We start from the raw sequence: 22,384 nt of genomic DNA on the forward strand, positions 1-22,384 counted from the left end.
TTGAGTGCAATTTTGAACTCTTTGGTCAAGTATTGCTAATGAGCTAATAGTCTAGAGTGTCCCTCAAATCCTTGAGTGCTCTTTTGAACTCCTTTGATATTAATACTAAAGAACATTAAAATATCTAGAACTTCTAGATTTATTACATGAAACACACTATTCAAAATTTTTGGACTTTCTCTCCTAGTTTGGACTTTTTTTTGGAGCATATCCTCTCCACTCAACTTCACTTAGTGAGCTCAAAAATTGGGTTTTTTAGAGCACTAAATGGGTCACTTACATACAAATATTGCCTTATTAAGCTCAAAAGTCAAGTGGCGACCTCTAATATATAAAAAAAAGGCTCAATGAAGCTATAATTCCCAAACTTGTGCATGGTGCCCCCATCCAATAACTATAATAATAATAATAGTAGTCTCCTAACTCTAGTTCAATTTTAACACTATGAAGTGAAAATATGACACCATATATAAAGAGTTTGTTGAATTCAACATATAACTAGTGTATAGATACACCATTTTTTGGAAAAAAAAGAGTTTGTTGAATTCAATATATAAGTGGTGTATAGATACACCCTTTTTTTGAAAAACAAAGCATACAATACATTATCTTATTGGTGGTGTATAGATACACCATTTGTATGGAAAAAAGCATACAAAACATTATCTTATGCATCTGAATCTCGTTCAAAGTCATCATATTCATGTAAAGTATTTGCGCTTGATGGGTCAAGTCTTGCCAAATGATGTTTAATATGGACACGACTTGGATCAGGGATTGTGATACATTTTTCAACATTGTATCCATGCTTCTTTTTAAAACTTCATGTCCTTGATTTCCAACAATGAACAATGCTACTGACTTCCACCTCTATTCATCCCTCATTATTTGGAACCCATTCACGTTTCTTTTGCAAGCATCCTCATAGAGTTGTTTTATTGTATATCTTCTTGGGAGATTTTTCAATGGCTTTGATTCATACCATAAAGCTGTGAATGTTATAGGAGTTCCCTTGTCATCCCTTTCTATCTTAGCAACCTTTGCAGCCCAAATTGGGCCACCTTGTTCATCCAACTCTGAACCTTGATGAAACCTGGATCAGATGCCCAAATTGCAACAAATAGACCCTCTTCAATCTCATTAAATGGTATAAACTCTGGTAAGAATTTGTCTCCCTTCCTACCACAATATTTTCAAGGTAAAAGGCATTTCTTTGCTTCCTCCATATCTATTAACATATCTATATCCAAAGGAAAACTTGGTGACCTAGCTTGTTCTGGCCAAAAGGATTCACAGTATTCAATGCTCATTAAGTTTTCTTGTCTTTCTAAAGATTGGATAAGTGCTTTAGTTGATTTAATTGTCTCCACATTCTTAGTTGATTGCTCAGGATATTTCTGTATCATATTTTGAAGATGTTTAATGGAGGCTTTCAAGCCTTTCATTTCATCTATGTCAAGTGATTTGCTTTTTGCAAGAACAAATCTAGTTTCCTTTAATGGAATTATTCGTTGTAATAAAGCATATGACTCACTCCATAAATGATCTCCATCTACGGAGTAGTGCTTCCATTGCATCACTGGAATATTGTTATGCATGTGAAACCAAAAGTAGTGTGGATTGGTGTGTCCTATTAGGGCATCATCTCCTGTTTGTAAATGTGGCTCTATGAATGCTCTCCAATCTACCATCCTCTCTAAGATAGCCACTTCTGATTCTTCCTTGCGAGACCCTCCAAATTTTTTTCCCAATTCGAAATAGCATATCCTCCATTGTCAAAACATCCATTGACTTCAACTCACCGGAGATAACACTGAATATTTGATCTATGTCTTCATGTCTATGGCCAACAAGAAGAAAGCCAAATTCCACTTCTTCAAATATTTTCAAAGCAACCAGCATAGAGCATAAAGCAAATATATATGTATTCTTGTTCTCTCTCCAACAATTATCAGCTTGTATTCGCAATGTGTTAGGTAAACATCCACAAGCATCTTTGACCTTTCTTATTGCTTTCATGATTGATGTAACAACCTAGTTACTATCATGGTCATGCAAACTATCAATCCATACATCACAAAAGATTCGGTATCCATGTACTAATACTCCACACAAGTGTGTTTTTAGTCCATGTTTGCCCTCTAATGCTAGTGGGATACGTCTATATCATGGCAAAGTTGTTGTATTCTGGTCCATGCCATCAATGGTGATGCACATGGACTTATCGACATGTGAAATAGCTTCCTCTCTCCAAGAAGCATACAACTTTTGAGCATCCTACACATGACGTAAATGGATTGATCACCATTTAATATATCTTCCTTGCTATTGCTCACATTTACTATGTTCAATGGCATTTTTTAATTCATCACATGTTAAGCTTACATTTTGACATCCTTTGCTTTGATAGGTATTTCCATGAATTGTATGAACCACTTTTTCTTTCAACTCTGCCCAGATGGTCCAATATGTGCCATGTGATAGTCTAGTTAACCATTGATATCCTCGATTGCAAATGGGTCTCCCATTAACCATGGGTTTCAATCTAGGTTTATAGTGTCTTGTGCTCAAATCTTGATCAGTGCCTTGATGAAGAAAGCATGAAAATTCTTGAAGAAGATAGTTATGTCTATTAGGTGTTGTCTTACTCCAAATACCAAGGTGTATGGCTGCACAATCATCTTTCCCAACTTTTATAATGCAAAGTCTCTTGCAACAAACTCGCATAAGCATCCTTTCCATATTTTCCTCGGATAACATTACATGTCTCTTTGGTTCTGGATTTGACGACATGACTCTTTGCCTCTTCACACACATACTTTCTTTTTGTAAATAGTGTCTTGCATTTTCCAGTTGTAAGACCATCAAACCTCGAATCCATTTCCCTTGAATCGTCATCTCTATAATCAAATGATGTGTGGGCTTGAGAATTATTTGATGGCTTATAAGATCTTGGAAATGGCAATCTGGTAGACATGTTCATTGATGTCAATTTGTTGCCAATGCCTCTTGAATTTTGTGGTTAAACTGTTTCTCCTTCATAACTCAAGATTCTCCCATCTATATTCTCTTGCATGCTAGCAACAATATTACAAACAACATGATAAGTCTTAGATTCTTTGCCCCCTTTGCCCTGCATTTGAGTGGTAACATCATGATCATTGTCACTAATATCATCAATTCCTATCATTGCATCACTTATCCCATCGATCTTTGTGTGTATTTTTCTTTGTGGTCCCATCTTATTATTCTCAACACAAGACAAGTCTTCTATATCAGTAAGCATGTTTGAGTCACTTGCAACACATGACAAGTCTTCTATACCAGTGAGCCTGTTCGAGTCACTTGCAACACAGGACAAGTCTTCTATACCAATGAGCCTGTTCGAGTCACTTGCAACACATGACAAGTCTTCTATACCAGTGAGCCTATTCGAGTCTCTTGCAACACAAGACAAGTCTTCTATACCAATGAGTACATTTGAGTCACTTGCAATACAAGAAACCTTTTCTGCATCAACATCTGTTACTATAATGTCCTCAATACCTGTGAGCATGCCACTATAATACTCTTGATCACTACTATAGCTTCTTAAATCAATTTGAATTCCATTTGTGTTATAATTCTTTTCTTCTGATAATATTCTATTTTGTCTTCCATGACATTGAAGGAAACTATCTTGGGCAAACTTGATTTCAAGAAGCTAACCCCTATTTACAAGTACTATGAACTTGTAGATGAGACGTAGTATTATGGACATCTAGATGTGAAGTACTATCCATTGCATTTTGAATGACACCTGCACTAGTCAACTTAATTATCTCCACTATATAGAGAAAACTTTGAGCATAGCCCTTAAAGTTACCAATTGCTAAAACTTCTTCGGAGCAAGATAACATCTCTACTTTTTTCCCCTCACAATAAGTTTTCTTGATATCTTGAAAATATGTCTTTGGAACAATTTCATCTTGGTCCCAAGGCGTTCTGTGTGCTTGCATATCAAATATGTCACATTGTAAGATATCTCCCAATGTTTCAAAGTCTCCATGTGGATATTTTAAATGTACTTCAGGATTTACAACATTGGTGATTATCACTACACATCTTCTCTCACCACAATGTTGGAAATGACACACATTCATAGGATCAAGACTATGAATTCGTCCAAAAGCCACCACTTCATTCTTCTTATATAACACCACATCCATACCCTCTGTTAGGGTGAACACCAACAGGTTGTGTGATATATCAAACGTATTGCACAAATTGAAAAAAATCATTAAATGTTGGTTGTATTTTAGGGTTAGGGTTTAGGATTTAGGGTTTAGTATCTAAGGTTAAGAATTTAGGGCTTAGGATTTAAGATTTAGTGTTTAGGGTTTTGGGTTTATGATTATGGTTTTAGGGTTTAGGGTTTAGGGCTAAGGGTTTAGGGTTTAAGATCTAGGGTTTAGGGTTTAGGGTTAAGGATTTAGCATTTAGGGTTTAGGGTTTATGATTATTGTTTTAAGGTTTAGGATTTAGGGTTTAGGTTTTAGGTTTTAGGATTTAGGGTTTAGGGTTTAGTCTAGAATCTAGGGTTTAGGATCTAGAAATTAGGTTTTAGAATTTAAGCTATAAGGGTTAGGGTTTAAGGTATAGGGTTAAGGGTTTAGGGATTAGAACTATTATATAAGTTTAAGAGCTTAGATTGTATAACCTAAGATTTAGGGAACTTTAGGATTTAAGATTTAGGGTGTAAGGTTTAAGGTATATAGATTATATAAAATATGCATTCCAAAGTATTTAGTTTAGATATATATAGACTATATATTATATGCTTTCCAAAGTGTTTTGTTTATATCCAATACTAGGTATAATCCTTTGCAAAGGCTTTACTTTAAGTAATTATAAGTCTACCTAATCAAAGTATCCTACTGATTAGGGACAAGCACATAGGCTAAAAGCACACCGATTCATATTTTCTTACATTCATGCTGCATAGTGTATCAGAAGAAATGAAGAAGAATGTGATAAGAAATATTGAGAAGAAATATGTATTCCATATCATGGATTCATACCATGGATATCTAAGAAATGAAGAAGTATGTGATAAGAAATATTCATAAGACATATGTATTCCATATCATGGATTCATACCATGATTAGTCGACTACTTTTTAAAATTTAAAGGTTATTACTATATAATATACATAATTTTAAATGTTATTAATGTTTAATATTAATAATTTATATATATTTATTTAAATTTATACAATAATTATATTATATTTATATTATTTTTTAAGTTAATAATGTATTTTTTTATTAAAAATAAAATTTAATATCTAGTTAATACCAGGAAGAATATTGTAGAGATTTTTCATATTAAGAACTACCTTACAAATATATTTACTAATTCTTCATTGTTTGAAGAATAAGTATTATATAAAGCACATATGCTAGAAAACCTCCCTTTCAAAAATATTTTCATTGTTATATTTTTTTAATAAATGTATTTATATAATAATTATATAATATTTATATTAATTTATAGATTAACAATATATATTTTTAGCAAAATTATATTTTAAAATTAGTTAATAGAAATTTATCATATTCTGGAGTAAAAATATTATAAATGGATTTCTCTAAGAGTTTTTGGAGAGATTTATGATTGAATTTTATTTTGAAGTTATTGCATATGCAATAGGTAGGGAGGTTTGAGTGGTTTTGAAGTTGAGAGAGAAATTTATAATAGATTGTTTTCTAATTTATTCTTTTTGAAAAATTATTACGTGCCCAATACGCTGGGAGAGTTTGAGTTTGAGAGAAATTTGTGACAATAGGTTATTAGAGTTTAAGGTAAAGAGGGAAATTTTTGGGAAAAAAGATTTAATGCAAAAGATGGCTTTTTGAACTTGTTGCGTACGCAACAAGTTTTTGAGAAAAGAATCGGATTTGAAAAAAAAAATTAAATTTACAAAAACTTGATTCTTGGAAGTTCTTGTGTATATAATAGGTTGGAAATGAACTCACCTCTTGCAACATTCTGAAAATTTTGAGAATCCTGCAATAGGTTGATGAGAGGAGAGAAGCGTGGAGTGTGAAAGAATGAACTTTGAATGAAAGAGAGAATAAAGAACGTTCTACTTATAATGAACCTAAAAGAACTAAAAAAACCTAAAAAACTAAAAAAAGTTGACCTAAAAGCTACCCATTTCCTATAAAACTCTGCTTCTCCTCATTCTCTCTCACAACTTTCCTCGAGCTCCTCCACCACCTCCCCACCCAAGTACTCCCTCCCTCCCTTCCCCTCTCCTCCCTCCCCTCCCTTCACCTCTCCTCCTGCTTCCCATCCCCTCTCCTCCCACTCCCCTCCCTTCCCCTCTCCTCCCGCTTCCCATCCCCTCTCCTTCCGCTCCTCTCCCTTCCCCTCTCCTCCCGCTTCCCTCCTCCTACTTCCCCCTTCCCCTCCCTTCTCCTCCCCTCCCTTCCCCTCTCCTCCGTCTCCCTTCCCCTCTCCTCCGTTCCTCCCTCCCGTCCCTTCCCCTCTCCTCCCGCTTCCCCCTCCCCTCTTCTCCTACTTGCCCCCTTCGATTACGAATCCTCTCCCTCCCTCCCCTTCCCCTTCGGTCCTTTTTTTTGGGGAGCGGGGAGGCGGGGAGCGGAGAGGCAGAGGGCCTTTTGTTTTTGTGGGGAGTGGGGAGGCGGGGATCGGTTTGGGGGAGGAGAGGTAGAGGCGAAGGCAGGGAGGTGGAGGAGAGGACGGCGGTGGGAGGCGGGGAGGGGAAGGCGCAAGGGGGGAGGCAAAGGCGGGGAGGGGAAGGCACGAGGGGGGAGGCGAAGGCGGGGAGGGGAAGGCATGAGGGCGGAGGCAAAGGCGGGGAGGTGAAGGCACGAGGGGGGAGGCGAAGGCAGGGGAGGCGAAGGCGGGGAGGCGAGAGGCGAAGGCAGTGAGGCAGGAGGGGGGAGGCGCGAGGTGGGGAAGCGGGGAGGAGGGAGGCGGGGAGGAGAGGAGGGAGGAAGGGGGATAGTAACCCCCCCTAACATGTTGCGCGTGCAACAGGTTATGGGGGGGGTTAATCCCCTCCCCTAAGGCCTGCGAGGGCCAACCTGTTGCGCGCGCAACAGGGGGCCCTTGGGGCCTTAGGGGAGGGGATTAACCCTCCCTTAAGTGGGGGCCCTTTGGGCCTCCCAAAAAAAATTAAAAAATTTAAATTTTAAATAAATAAAATAAATTTAAAAAAAAATTAAAAAATAAAAAATAAAAAATATTATATTATATTATATTAAATTTAAATTTAAAAAAAAATATATATATATATATATATATTTAAATAATTAAATTAAATAAGTTTAAAAAATAAAATAAATTATATTAAATTTAAAGTAAAAATTAAAAAATTAAAAATAAATAAATAAATAAAATCTTTAAAAAATTTTAAAATTTTAAAATAAAAAAAATTAAATTAAATTATATATATATATATATATATAAATAAATTTAAAGAAATCAAATAAAATTTAAAAAAAATTAAATTAAAATTTTTTATCTATGTTTATAAAATATTCTGAATTAAATTATTTATGTAAAAAAATGTTAGATTAAAAAATAGTATCTAGAAATATAAAAATATATTTGAACTTTTGAAATTTCAATAAAATATATTTTAAAAAATATATTTGGCTTTTGAAATTTTAATTAATTTTTAATTTTTAATATTTAAATATTTAATTAGCAAATTTTTTAATATTTTGAGTTTGAAAATCGTTGTAATTCTCATATTTTGTTTTTGATTGCTTTGTAGAAAACTATGGCTTCGAGTTTTGGTTCCAAGGTGTCTTTCAAATATCTTGAACATGCTTGGTATTTTATGGAGCGCAAATCAAAGTATTTTTTAGTGATTAGTGCCGAGAATGTATCAAGCGTGAAATATTCTCCAGAGGTAGTAAGAAATGGTGGCACGGTCTCAACCATCAACATTAAAGAAAACAATTTGATAGAAGTTGTGTGCAAAGGGAAGAATGGTGATGTGGTCTATAAGTTACGAGTTACGCACAAGCACTTCCTGAAGCCCTTACCAGATTCAATTGAGGGATCCCAAGAATTACTTAGTGCCTTGGAAGCATTGAAGAAAACGTGGGATGCATTTCCAAGTGGTGGTGTTTTACCTTCAACAGTAGTAGTAAGTACGCCATCTATAACATGTAGCCCTCAAGTTGTACCGCCAATATCTGTGGTGATAACTACAGTATCTATGGCAAGAGTAACTACAATATCTGCGGCAGTAACTACAGTATCTCCAACTGTACCTAAACCATCGACTGCTGCAACTACAAGAACAAGGAGTGATCGTGGAGCATATTCAAGTTCCACATCTATTCCCAGAAAGAGAGCCAAAATAACTCCTACTCCACATGCATATCGTTTAAGTGCAGGTTATTTAAAACTAGGTGAAAAATTAGATAGTGATGATCAGGAGGATCCGCTGTGTGAAGATTTTTTGAAAACCCCAAACTCATCTGAACATATGTACATGTGTGATGTTCAACCTGTGTGTGTGCTTGCTGGCGTTCAATCAGATTTTGTGTGAGCAACTTTCGAGCACTTCATGGTATCCAGGGACGGGATGGTGTTCATCATATGTGGATGGTCAGTGGGCAATCAAATGCTAAACGACTGGTGGCATGCAATTGTGTGCACATAGTCAATGAATATGTGCTTAAGTGCCTTGGTGTGTGATTTGGGGAAAATGTCTTGAGAGTGGTAAAATGTCACTGATGAGGTGGCAAATAAAGCTAAGGTGGCCAAATTGATTTGGAAAGGAGCATGCATGCAAGTGGCTACGTGACGAGGCGAGGAGGTTCTGGAGGGCGAGGTGGCGACTGCAAGTAGCATTGCTACGAGGAGAAGAAGAACGGTGAAGGACTAGCAGGGTGATAGGCACGGACCTCGTGTTAAAGTGAGGACTGTGTGAGCTTTGAAAGGAGGAGCTGCTGCTTGTTGAAGGGAGTCGCAACTGCAAGGTGGGAGATTACTGGAGGAGAAGCATCGCCAATATATGTGCTGGAGAACAGGAGAAGCAGAGAGCTTCTAAGATAGGAGGGGATCTCGATTATGGATTGCTGGGGACTTCACGTGGCTGGAAGGTGAGCTCAGAGGCTGCGGGAGAAGTCGACTGTGGCTGGTGTGGGGAGCTTCTAGTGTTTGTGTGTGCTTCGTGACCAGGGGTGAAGCCACGAGATAGTATGAACGCGTGAAGGCTTGCAGTAGATACACGACAAGCAGCTGCAGTCCCTCATACCTGCATGTGGTCTATCGTTTGATAGTGGGAGGTCCATGCAAAATTGACGAACAGGTTTGGCCTGTTTTATGTACAAGAGAAGCCGGAGGTCGGTGTGCTCGGTGGAGGATGGGAGGTTCGTGAGCTCTGGAGTAAGGAAGAGGGTAGCTGTGGCGATGCGATTGCAGACTACAGAGTCTGGAGGGAAGCCAAGAATGTGCGTGGGGGAAGGAGCTGCTGCTTGGGTGAAGGATTCGTGACGAGAGGGGATCTTTGAGGAGAGGAGGGACGTGGGCTTGCAGTCTGGAAGGAGGAAGCACAGGAGAAGAAGCTGAGGAAAAGGGAGGACGGCGTCGATATTAAGCTGGGAGGACTTTGCGAGCTCAGAGGCAGTGGGGGTCGTTTGGTTCTGAAAGCTGGGGATCTGATGGTGGCAGGAAGCTTCGGAAGTTGGCTAGAAACATGACAGCGCAAAAGAAGGAGGGAGCTTCTGAGATGAAGAAGGAGCGGTGAAGGTCCGTTGTTACTTTGGAGGGAGCTTCTCGATTTGGATAGGCGTCGCTACTACACAGGAGGAGTCCCTTGGATAAATGAAGGCTGGTGGAGAGTTCGTGGGCTGTGGCGAATCTATATGCACAGGCATTGGGACTGGTCGAGGTCAGCATATGCAAACACGAGGTGACCACTTAAGCTAATAGGATGATGAAAAACTGGCTTGCTAGCCAAGACGTCAAAGAGCCTTGTTTTCATGTCTTTGAGCAGTTCGGGATGGGCTAGTTAGTCGTCAAGTGAACACACAATTGCTTCAAAGCTGAGGGCAGAGAGGCTTTTGGTTAAGCGGGTGCTTTATGAAGAGTAACAGAAGTGCCGGGTGTTGACAATGGTCACGTACATGAAGGGTTGTTGCTCTTGTTGTGAGGTGCAGAAACTTGGCCCTAGGTGTCACTACTATATAAGGAGGATAAAGAGTGAGCACGAGAATAGCCATGAGGTAGCTATTATAGATTGAAGGCAGAGATGAGCAAGAGATGGCGGGCTGCATCATTTCGAATGGTTGTGATGATCTATGGGAAAGATGGAACAAGATTTCTAACTGAGGCCACTTTGTGGGTGGTTGCCCGATGAGTTGTGGGATTGGATGCAATAAGAGTCTGAATGCTTTGTGAGCTTGAGCTGAGTCATCAGTAGGAGCTTGTGTTGGGCTGTGTAGTCCATTGGGTTTTTGTTTGAGGTTGTCTGGCTTTTGGAAAAAGTGTAGCCAGAGTGTGAGTTGTATCAGAAGATATGTGAAGAGCAATAATGTTGAATGAATTCCTTTGGCCTTGTGATAGTGTTGTTCGGGTGTTTTGAACGTGGATGAGAGTGGCTGTGAAGGCGGGTTAGGCTCTACTCTTTTTGTCCATCCACGTTTTGGTGCCTCCACGGAGGCGTTCACTTCAGTTTACAAGATTGGAGGAGCAGGTGTTCTGAGACATGTTGCAAGCAATGGGGAGGAATCCACACATGAGAGTGATACAGTGTGAGTGGTGTGGAAAATGTGGTCACAGAAGGGACAGATGTATTGAAGTCCAGCTACGTGTGATCCGACTCCGAGCTAGAGTGCAGAGAGCTTTGAAAGTGCTTGCCCGTAGGAAAAAGAATGCTCTTCAGATGCAAAGTGAGCTTCTTCAGTAGTGTGTTTATTTTGTTGCCTTCCAGTTTTGTTGTGGTTGAGAAAGCCAGGGTGTGTGACAGTTGAAAGATTGTGAGGATGGTAGAGGACTTTCCAGAGTTTTGGGGGATGCCATATGAGAATGCAGTGAGATTCTTGGAAAAGATGGAATTCACAGCACTTATGAAGGATAGGGCAACCCCTCAGATTTTGTTTCAGATCTTGAACTATTGTTTGCAGGGAGATGCAAAAGCATGGTTGCAGACTCAAGTGGCTGCCTTCAGGACTACTCATCCTCAGCATCAAAATCCAGAGTATACAGTGGTGAGAGCAGCTTTTCTTGCACGGTTTGCACAATCCAGGAGCCCTAATGAAGTATGGAAGGAGTTGTGCAAAATTCAGCAAAAGGATAGTCAGGATGTAGATCAGTATCTGATAGAGTTTGGTAGACTGTGGAGTCTATGGTGTGAGGCTTTGATTCCTGAAGTACCCCCACAAATGATAAAGAGAGACCGATTTGTGGCTGGTCTGGAGCCTTCACTCCGTCTGAAGGTGGAGATGAAGAATATTGATAGTTTTGAGGATGCAGTCAGAGTGGCTAGAGAGCAAGAATGGAAGGTCAAGAGACTGAGGCATCTTGGTATGCAAGAGGAGCCTAAAACCCTGGTCAGTAGGCCAGAAATGATTAAGGCATATGCAGAGAGAGAGCCGGTGTCTATTCCTATGCAGGATAATTCCCTGAGAAAGGATTTGCATGAAGCTGTTCAGCTGATGAAAACACTCAACCTAAATTGGATGGAGATTGCAGGAAGAAGCAGAGGTCAAAATAACAGCGGAGACGCTATGGATGGAGGAGAAGGAAGTTCAGCTGGTGCAAGGAGAGTACCAGATTATGTGATGAGCTGTAGGCTGGAGTTGGAAGAGGAACTTGAGGAGACAGTCACAGATGAAGAGATAGATTTTTTGAGTGAGACAGAGGAAGAGAGCATTTCATCAGAGGAAGAGAGTCAGTTGTCTTCACTGCTGAAGAAACCGGATGTTGATGATGTAAGGGAGCTGGATATCATTACACTTATGAGCGGAGGCTTGTCAGTTGCTATGGAGGAGGGTGTTGCTCAGCTAGATCTGTGTGAGGTGGTAGAAGAGAGCCCGAGAGAAGGGGTTGCTACCATAGATGGCAGAAATGTTGAGAGCCCATTAAAGGCAGCTAAGGATAAGTCTGTGTGTGTAGATGATGATCATGCTCCAGTGTTGTGTGGTGATGATGTGCATATGATGGCTGAATGCAATCAATTTGTGGTTGACACTGTGATTGTGCATACCGAAGAAGATGAGATTTCAGGTTCAGCAAATGAGGAAGAGAGGTGTGAAATTAGTAGTGAAGATGAGAGCTCAATCATGTGTGACAGTGATGAAACTGATGTGGCTATTACTGATAAAGTAAAAGACCTACAGACAGCAAGTGTTGATTGTGTGCATGCAAATTGTGATGAGTATGATGAGGTTAAGATTCAGTGTTTACAAGATGATGGTGATTCAGAGGATGAGATGGATTGTGTTCTTGATGATGCACTGGATGATATGTTAGCATTGATCTCTTCGAAAGAGAATGAAAACACCAGTATGCATGTTGAGTTAGATGGCAGTGATAGTGTGGTTGATGATCAGCTGGATGCTTTACTTGATGATACCCTCATGGATTTTGCATGTGTGGTGGGCAATGACAAGAAAGAGTATGATGGTATGTTTGAGCATTCTTCAGGTGGAAAAGATGTTTGTTTGCTCCTGAGTGATCTTGATAATTCATGTGATGGGTTGAGTTTTGCAGCTTCAAAGGTTGAGACAATAGGGTATGCTGAGAAGTCCCTAATCACAGATTATGAGCTGGTTGTGCCCGTGAGATTTGTGTGTGAGGTTGTGACCTCAAAAGATGTAGCTCATGTGAAGATGGGCAAGACTCATGATATAAGTGTGACGGCTGATAGCCAGTGGAGTTGTGTAATATCTTGGCAGGATAAGATATGGGATCCTGGAGGCTTAGTGAGGAAGTGGATACATGGAAGTAGCTGGTGGCTACATCAAATTGGTGTGTTGTTGATTCCATTTGATCCAGGAGGATGGTGGATTATGCATATCTGGCAGTGGAGGGTTCAAGGTTATCCTTTTGATCCGGGAGGAGAAAAGCAGAGGCATAGAGCACAAGCTTGCTTTGTTTTTGATCCAGGTGGTTTGCCTATGTTCTTCTTTAGCTGCTGGACATGAATGTCACAGCAGAAGAGTAGGGGTTGCTAAAGGTGTGTGAAGATTTTTTGAAAACCCCAAACTCATCTGAACATATGTACATGTGTGATGTTCAACCTGTGTGTGTGCTTGCTGGCGTTCAATCAGATTTTGTGTGAGCAACTTTCGAGCACTTCATGGTATCCAGGGACGGGATGGTGTTCATCATATGTGGATGGTCAGTGGGCAATCAAATGCTAAACGACTGGTGGCATGCAATTGTGTGCACATAGTCAATGAATATGTGCTTAAGTGCCTTGGTGTGTGATTTGGGGGAAATGTCTTGAGAGTGGTAAAATGTCACTGATGAGGTGGCAAATAAAGCTAAGGTGGCCAAATTGATTTGGAAAGGAGCATGCATGCAAGTGGCTACGTGACGACGAGGCGAGGAGGTTTTGGAGGGCGAGGTGGCGACTGCAAGTAGCATTGTTACGAGGAGAAGAAGAACGGTGAAGGACTAGCAGGGTGGTAGGCACGGACCTCGTGTTAAAGTGAGGACTGTGTGAGCTTTGAAAGGAGGAGCTGCTGCTTGTTGAAGGGAGTCGCAACTGCAAGGTGGGAGATTCCTGGAGGAGAAGCATCGCCAATATACGTGCTGGAGAACAGGAGAAGCAGAGAGCTTCTAAGATAGGAGGGGATCTCGATTATGGATTGCTGGGGACTTCACGTGGCTGGAAGGTGAGCTCAGAGGCTGCGGGAGAAGTCGACTGTGGCTGGTGTGGGGAGCTTCTAGTGTTTGTGTGTGCTTCGTGACCAGGGGTGAAGCCACGAGATAGTATGAACGCGTGAAGGCTTGCAGTAGATACACGACAAGCAGCTGCAGTCCCTCATACCTGCATGTGGTCTATCGTTTGATAGTGGGAGGTCCATGCAAAATTGACGAACAGGTTTGGCCTGTTTTATGTACAAGAGAAGCCGGAGGTCGGTGTGCTCGGTGGAGGATGGGAGGTTCGTGAGCTCTGGAGTAAGGAAGAGGGTAGCTGTGGCGATGCGATTGCAGACTACAGAGTCTGGAGGGAAGCCAAGAATGTGCGTGGGGGAAGGAGCTGCTGCTTGGGTGAAGGATTCGTGACGAGAGGGGATCTTTGAGGAGAGGAGGGACGTGGGCTTGCAGTCTGGAAGGAGGAAGCACAGGAGAAGAAGCTGAGGAAAAGGGAGGACGGCCTCGATATTAAGCTGAGAGGACTTTGCGAGCTCAGAGGCAGTGGGGGTCGTTTGGTTCTGAAAGCTGGGGATCTGATGGTGGCAGGAAGCTTCGGAAGTTGGCTAGAAACATGACAGCGCAAAAGAAGGAGGGAGCTTCTGAGATGAAGAAGGAGCGGTGAAGGTCCGTTGTTACTTTGGAGGGAGCTTCTCGATTTGGATAGGCGTCGCTACTACACAGGAGGAGTCCCTTGGATAAATGAAGGCTGGTGGAGAGTTCGTGGGCTGTGGCGAATCTATATGCACAGGCATTGGGACTGGTCGAGGTCAGCATATGCAAACACGAGGTGACCACTTAAGCTAATAGGATGATGAAAAACTGGCTTGCTAGCCAAGACGTCAAAGAGCCTTGTTTTCATGTCTTTGAGCAGTTCGGGATGGGCTAGTTAGTCGTCAAGTGAACACACAATTGCTTCAAAGCTGAGGGCAGAGAGGCTTTTGGTTAAGCGGGTGCTTTATGAAGAGTAACAGAAGTGCCGGGTGTTGACAATGGTCACGTACATGAAGGGTTGTTGCTCTTGTTGTGAGGTGCAGAAACTTGGCCCTAGGTGTCACTACTATATAAGGAGGATAAAGAGTGAGCACGAGAATAGCCATGAGGTAGCTATTATAGATTGAAGGCAGAGATGAGCAAGAGATGGCGGGCTGCATCATTTCGAATGGTTGTGATGACCTATGGGAAAGATGGAACAAGATTTCTAACTGAGGCCACTTTGTGGGTGGTTGCCCGATGAGTTGTGGGATTGGATGCAATAAGAGTCTGAATGCTTTGTGAGCTTGAGCTGAGTCATCAGTAGGAGCTTGTGTTGGGCTGTGTAGTCCATTGGGTTTTTGTTTGAGGTTGTCTGGCTTCTGGAAAAAGTGTAGCCAGAGTGTGAGTTGTATCAGAAGATATGTGAAGAGCAATAATGTTGAATGAATTCCTTTGGCCTTGTGATAGTGTTGTTCGGGTGTTTTGAACATGGATGAGAGTGGCTGTGAAGGCGGGTTAGGCTCTACTCTTTTTGTCCATCCACCGCAAGAAGAAGATACAAGTCTTGCAGACTTTTCTATGAGTGTGGCAGACTTACATCCTTCAGAGGATGAGGGGTGCATTTGGGGATTTTCACAATTCAGTGTGGCCACAATGCTTATTGATCGAGCTTCGTTGTTCACAAATCAAAGAAAGCTAGATAAGACATTTGCACGCAAATTGTATGAAGATACGAGGAAAACAAGAACTCTGGTTGCCACTAATATCACTCTTCGTCTTATAGTGTTTAAGAGACTTCAAGAAGATGATCCTACATTGCCTGATGTCACATTTCAAAAGCATGTGGACTTTCTTGATGCTTTTGAGAACTTTAGAAGGAGTGACTTTGTTCGTGAAGAGGCTTTGTACCAAAGCTGATGTGGTACTGACATTGAGAAGAGATACATGCTGGCAAAGAATAGATTCTTGGAAAGATGCAGGTTTGAGCCCATTGATGGGCAACACTTTTGTGAAGCTTCCAGGATCGCCCTTGATGAGGGAAGAAAAGGAAACTTGCCATAGAGTGAGTGGATGGAAAAGTTTCAATGGGTCATTTGTCATGTATGCATATTTAACAATGACTCAAAGTACATTCTAGAATCAGAAAGGCTGAATTTTGCTCCATTTAGGTTGAAAAAAAGCTCTTCTCTTTCTGAGATCTTGATAAAGGCAAGGGAGTTATGGGTGGGCTGTGGAAAGCCATAAACAGTGAAGGGCAAGAGACCTACATCTGAGTACATGGCAAAGACGACTCTGTTCTATAGATGCTTGAAAAGTGTCGTAAGCAATACGCAAGGCGTACCAAGTAATAAGGTTGAGGCAAAGGATCTGAACCCCACCGTTGCAAGATACAAGGATGTTACTTGCATTGTCTTCCGCAAGGACTCAGTGTTTCAAAGCATCGTGGATGTTTGCCAAGCATATGAAACATGAAAGATATCCTTTGAGGCACTAGAGCACACTGCAACTCAGAGGAAAGAATAATGAAACCGATGTCTATTGTTTGGTGGAGAGCATTAAGGTTTGTTCTAGATGCAATAACAAAAGAAGTATGCAAGAATATCCTCAGCGGTGACTGCTTCTTTGGAAAGAAGAGCAAGCATAGCAACTTGGATGAATTGGTCACCCAAATGATTCAAAGTGAGGCTGCTCTCTCGGCACTCTTGTTATTATTAAAATCTGATGATGAGTTAGCTGGCAAGTCAATTGATGTGGATAAGAAGAAAGCACTTAGCCTACGTCAACTCCTTGATAAGACATGGGCTAGAAAGTGGTTGGCTTCAATGGATGCAGCTGCCACACCAACAAAGGATCTAAGAGCTAAAATGTACTATCTTAGAGTAGCCTATTAGTCAGGACATTGGTAGTCAAGGGCTTGGCATTGAGGACATTGGTATTGAGGAACATGATGGCTAACGGCTTTGTAATCACAAGTTTTAAACTTCTATGTAAAGTGAATATCTAATAAAAAGTTAACTACTTTTTTTATTTCTTTACTCTCATTATTGTGTATAAAGATTGTTTATGAGGTCCATTTTATACTTAATATTATATTTGTGCGCAATATTATATACTTAAAAACCATCTAGTCCTCTTTAATATTATATTTGTGCACAATAGCTATGAAGAAGATTGAGAGAAATGTAATCAAGCAATATGCACAAGCCACAATAGGGGAGCAATGGGAACATCAAATAATGTGCTATTCAAGATGTAGTTGGTGCTATAATTTTTTCTTCCAAAAGGATGCATGTGATGTATATCGATAAGAAACTTGGTAGTAAAATGAAATACAAGGAGGGAGGAGAACCACACAAAGAGATGGCGCTGCATTTCAATAATCCATGAATGCACTCAACATAAACTTATCGCACCACCCTCCCCTGTAGATTATTCTCCCACCAAGATTCTAGCTTGCAAAACATTCTCTACTCCACCTTCATGAACTCACTTTAGGCATTCTTCCCGCTCTCAAAAGTGGCATTTCTTGCTTTACATATTTCTGTCAGCTCACAAAGGTTGAGCTTCCTTCCTTTCACCTTTCTCCAAGTTCTTCCACCTTCCCATTTCAACGTTGTTGATTGTTGCCATTTTGGTGCAAGCTGTTGTGTGCTGTGGTCTCTTGGCATTACGGTTGGGTGCTTCGTCAATATCCTAGAAGCGAAAGCAACTTGTAAGTCGTGTAGTATCGTGGGTTTTCATCACAATGCTCATGCTTCATAATTCCATTTTCCCACCATGTAGGCTAATCGTTGTTGGAGCTATGTTGTCATTTGAGGCTCATGGTTGGAGCTTATGTGTAAGTGGCTTGGGTTTCATCGATGGCGGGATGGAGAAGCATGGTCTACCATCCATGGTCTACCATTCTTTGTCGATGGCAGGATTGAACTCGCTGATGGCAGATTAAGAGAGGTCGTTTGTAGAGTTATGTTGATGGTGTATGGAGAGCAGGCACTACTCGTGTGGAGGCTCCTTGGAGTCCCTTTTGCATAAGAGTTGTTAGAGCTACGTAGGAGGCAAGTTGCCTTAGGAGCTCATAGTGCTTGCCAGGGACCTTGCTACTGTGTTTTTTGTGTTTTTCAGCCTAGCATAAGACTTTAGTAAGGCTACGAACGTATACCCATTAGGATGTAGAGAATCCTCTAGCATTTTCTAGTACAGTATGAAGACATCCTATAACTTCCCACATTCAATATGACCTGTGATGAGAGAAGTCCAAGAATGCTCATTCCGATAGACCAACCTATTGAGCATCACACATGCTTCCAACTTCCACCAACATTGGGACGAGATAGTTGCCGAGTGACTTATGAGCTTCCAGCCCATTCTTGAGCGCAATGCATACACTGCTAGTAGGCATGCATACATTGGATTTTTGTGCTTTGTGCACTTGTGCAAGATGCATGTCAATTTGTCCACAGAAGGCGGATGGGGCATGCTTCCAAAGAAGCGAGTGCTTCCTCCAAGCTAAGCTCTCAGACTTGCTATGCTATGGGGCTGTGCATGCCCTTGTTTTCAGCCTCCTTTCTCTGGAGCATGATTGTATGATTAAACATGGGTAGGAATTGCAAGAATTGCAATTTTTGGAGCTTGCTTTAACCCAGCTACAACAACACGAGCAAGAATTGCAGGATTGCGACCATCTCATTGTTGAGATATTGAGCTCCACTTGTGATATGCCAGGGTGACCGTTGCGCATTTATGTCACCGACTTGTTAGCTACAGATGCCGTTGGTACACCGCCCATGAATAATAGCTGGATGACAGCTATCGTGACAACATGAGTAGTATTCACTTGGCAAATAACCCAGTCTATCATGCTAGAACAAAGCACATTGAGGTGCATTATCACTATGTGTGGGAGAAGGTTTTACTAGGTCTTATTGATCTAGTTTATGTCAGCACAGAGGATCAGGTAGCTGACATATTCACGAAGGCATTGGGCATAGAGAAGCTGTGCAAGTTTAGAGACCTGCTTGGTGTGCAAGAATTGGGATTGAGCTTGAGGAGGAGTGTTGTGATATCGAGCTCCACTCGTGATATGCCACGGTGACCGTTGTGCATTTATGTCACCGACTTATTAGCTACAAATGCCGTTGGTACACCACCCATGAATAATAGCTGGATGATAGCTATCCTTATGTACTCTAGTTCATGGCTTAGTTAGTATGCCACCTTAGTTAGCTGAGTTTGGTTTGAGACCCACATATAGGGTTCTTCTATTTCTTTGTACTAGAGTTCTTTTGGCTTCCACAACTAAGAAAAGGAAAACTATTTTCAGCCTCCACCTTTGTGTGTATTCCCCTATTGTGTATGTGAGAAAGCTGCAAGTGAGACTCCTTCCTTCTCTCCCACTATCTTCACACTCATCTGCTGTGTCATGGGTTTCTTCGATGGCGGGATGGAGGAGGTGGTCTACCATCCATTGTCACCCATAGGAGGCGATGAGTTTGTTGATCATGGGTGTAGAGATCTCAGGCAAAGCAGGCACTACTGGTGTGGAGTCTCCTTGGAGTCCCTTCTACATTAGAGTTGTTAGATCTACGTAGACTGTCCTATTGGGTTGAGCCGTGGGCATTGTGAAGGAGCTAGTTTTGTTGCCACAGTCCGTTGTTGCTCCCGGTTGAGTCACTTGGGTAGCAAAGTTGGAGGAAGAGCCTAGGCCATCGAATTTTTGCATTCATTATTTTATTTTGGCCTTCTAGGTGACCTCGGGGGGGTCACTCATCATATGTAACCCTATCACGTGAGTTCAACAGAAGGATTTTTTTTTTTTCTAAAATTTACAGAAATAAATATACATAAGGGACTATTTAAAATTGTTTTGGAAAAAATTTACAGATTTGTATAGAAAAGGGGTACATTTTATTAATGAAATTTTTTACAGATAAGGGACTTTAAATATAGGCCTTGAACGCACGTGATATAGAGGGTTTATACATAGTGACCCCCCCGAGTAGGTGACCACAGAGTCAATGGCTTTAGCTCTTTGGCTGCCAATACATTTTTACATCAGTCTCGGTAAGAATGAGCCCGAGTTAGTAAGCTGCTTGATCGTTAGGCTGTCTACATTGCATGGAGTCGTTGAGGAGGCATTGCTTCTGTTCTAGAAGATGGGCTATAGCCATCCATGTGTTGATGCTTAGGGTAGGGCTCATTCCTTTGCTATTGAGTCAAGGAATCAAATTTTGAGTATTCTTGAGCTTTGGAGTCCTTAAGAAACTATGAGTGAGAAGAAATCCTTCTCTCACACACATAACAGAAGTCGCTATCTTTGAAAGCTAAAAGCCTCTCTCTCTCTCCCTAAACAAAAAGAGCAGATGAACAACTATCACAAAAGGCTCTCAGATTGGACTCTCTCTCTTTCTCTCTTGAAGAAGAAGAATAGAAGGTTCTAAACAAGCAAGATAATAAGGTAAGCCACTATTTTCACATGCAAGACCATTGCCTACACCTATGTCTTGCGTTTGATACTTTAGCTTGTCTTGGCCTCAAGGCAAAATGCTTGACTATCTACCTTAGAGTCTTTTGTTGCTTTAGGGGTGACTTTTAGCGGTCATGTGCATGGTGTTAATGCTATGTAAGAGATTCACTTTGTGTGTATGTTTTATGTGTATGCAATTCTAGCCTATCCCTCAACTAAGATAGTAGTTTGAGTTCTTAGTTTAACCGCTTTAATTTCAAATGGTATGGTTGTGGAATCTCTTAAGATAGAGATAAAGCTTTAGCAATGTGTAATCTCTCTCTCTCTCTCTCTCTCTCTCTCTCTCTCTCTCTCTCTCTCTCTCTCTGTGGCTCTCTTGCCCCTTCTACTAATTGTTTTGCAAAAGAATTATGAGTCTCTTCTTATATTTGGTAGAGAAAGCATCTTGGTTTTTAATTTGGTCTTATGGGAAAGAAATTTGTGGGTGAAAGAATGAAGAAAACATGATGTACATGATGTTCTTTTTTTTTTGATGATTATGGCTTGGCTTTGATGCTTGACTTCTAGCTTATCAATGAGCTAGGGCTTGCAGGGCATTAGAGCCAAGTTGCAATCATTCAAGCAACTTAAAATAGCATTGTCTTACATATTGTGATTTTCATGGGGATTATTACTTGGCCTTTATGCTTGACTTCTAGCTTATCAATGAGATAGGAGTTGTGGGGCATTAGGGTAAAGTGGCAATCCTCTTGCTTGCTACAATATCTCCATGGGGATTATGGCTTGGACTTTATTGAATAAATTTATTTGGGTGAAATAATGGCAGCCCATGATGCAATACTTCCATGAGGGTTATGGCTTGGCTTTGATGCTTGACTTCTAGCTTATCAATGAGCTAGGGGTTGCAGGGCATCAGAGCTAAGTTGCAATCATTCAAGCAATTCAAAATAACATTGTCTTACATATTGTGATTTTCATGGGGATTATGGCTTGGCGTTTATGCTTGACTTCTAGCTTGTCAATGAGATAGGGGTTGTGGGGCATTAGGATAAGGTTGCAATCCTTCTACTTGCTACAATCTCTCCATGGGGATTATGGCTCGTACTTTATTTAATGAATATTTTTGGATGAAATAATGACAAAAGCATGATGCACATGATGCAATACTTCCATGAGGGTTATGGCTTGGCTTTGATGCTTGACTTCTAGCTCATCAATGAGCTAGGGGTTGCCGGGCATTAGAGCTAAGTTGCAATATTCAAGCAATGTAAAATAACATTGTCTTACATATTGTGATGAAGGTCTACATGGTTTGGTGGGAAGCATCAAAAGTGGTGCTTAAGGATGATCGAGAACTACGTCATGAAGGACCCCATAACCTAACAAAATGTCGTAGACTTACATCATGTGGGTCATGTGTTGGATCTTGAATGGTGGAATTATAGTCCAGAGACAGTTGAGGAGACAATGCATGGTTGGATTAATGCATGAAAACCTTTTATATGAATGATGTTGACTTTAACCAATGCTCTCTTGAGCTTGCAAAGTATCCCAACAAGGAAGGACTATTTGCAGATGAAAGGGAAGTGAAGTTGCTTTCAGGATGGAAGTGGTGGGCACAATGGGGAGGTTCAACACCTCTCGTACAAGCAGTAGCTGTGAAAGTCTTAGCTCAAACTACTTCTAATTCTTCAAGTGAGAGGAATTTGAGTCATTATAAATATGTACATAGTGTGACTCGCAATAGGCTCCTATCAACACGTGTAGAAAAGCTAGTATATATTTATGCCAATAGTAGGTTGCTTGATCAAATAACTAGAGAGAACTACAAAGAGATTATCCCATGATGGATGAATGAAGAAGAGTCAAACTCTGATCAACTACGAAGAAGAAGAGGAAGAACATGGTGATGAAGAAGTATAGAATGTAGTTCAAGTAGTTGAGGGAGAAGAAGTGGAAGAAAACTCAGATGATGAAATTAGTTCACTGCATGGCAATGCCATTTAAAATTTGTAATGCTTTTTTTTTTGGATGTTAAGATGTAACAT

This window comes from Dipteris shenzhenensis, chromosome 5, assembly GCF_047967505.1.
Source record: "Dipteris shenzhenensis isolate YYH24624 ecotype China chromosome 5, Dip_SZ_1.0, whole genome shotgun sequence".
Lineage (NCBI taxonomy): Eukaryota > Viridiplantae > Streptophyta > Polypodiopsida > Gleicheniales > Dipteridaceae > Dipteris > Dipteris shenzhenensis.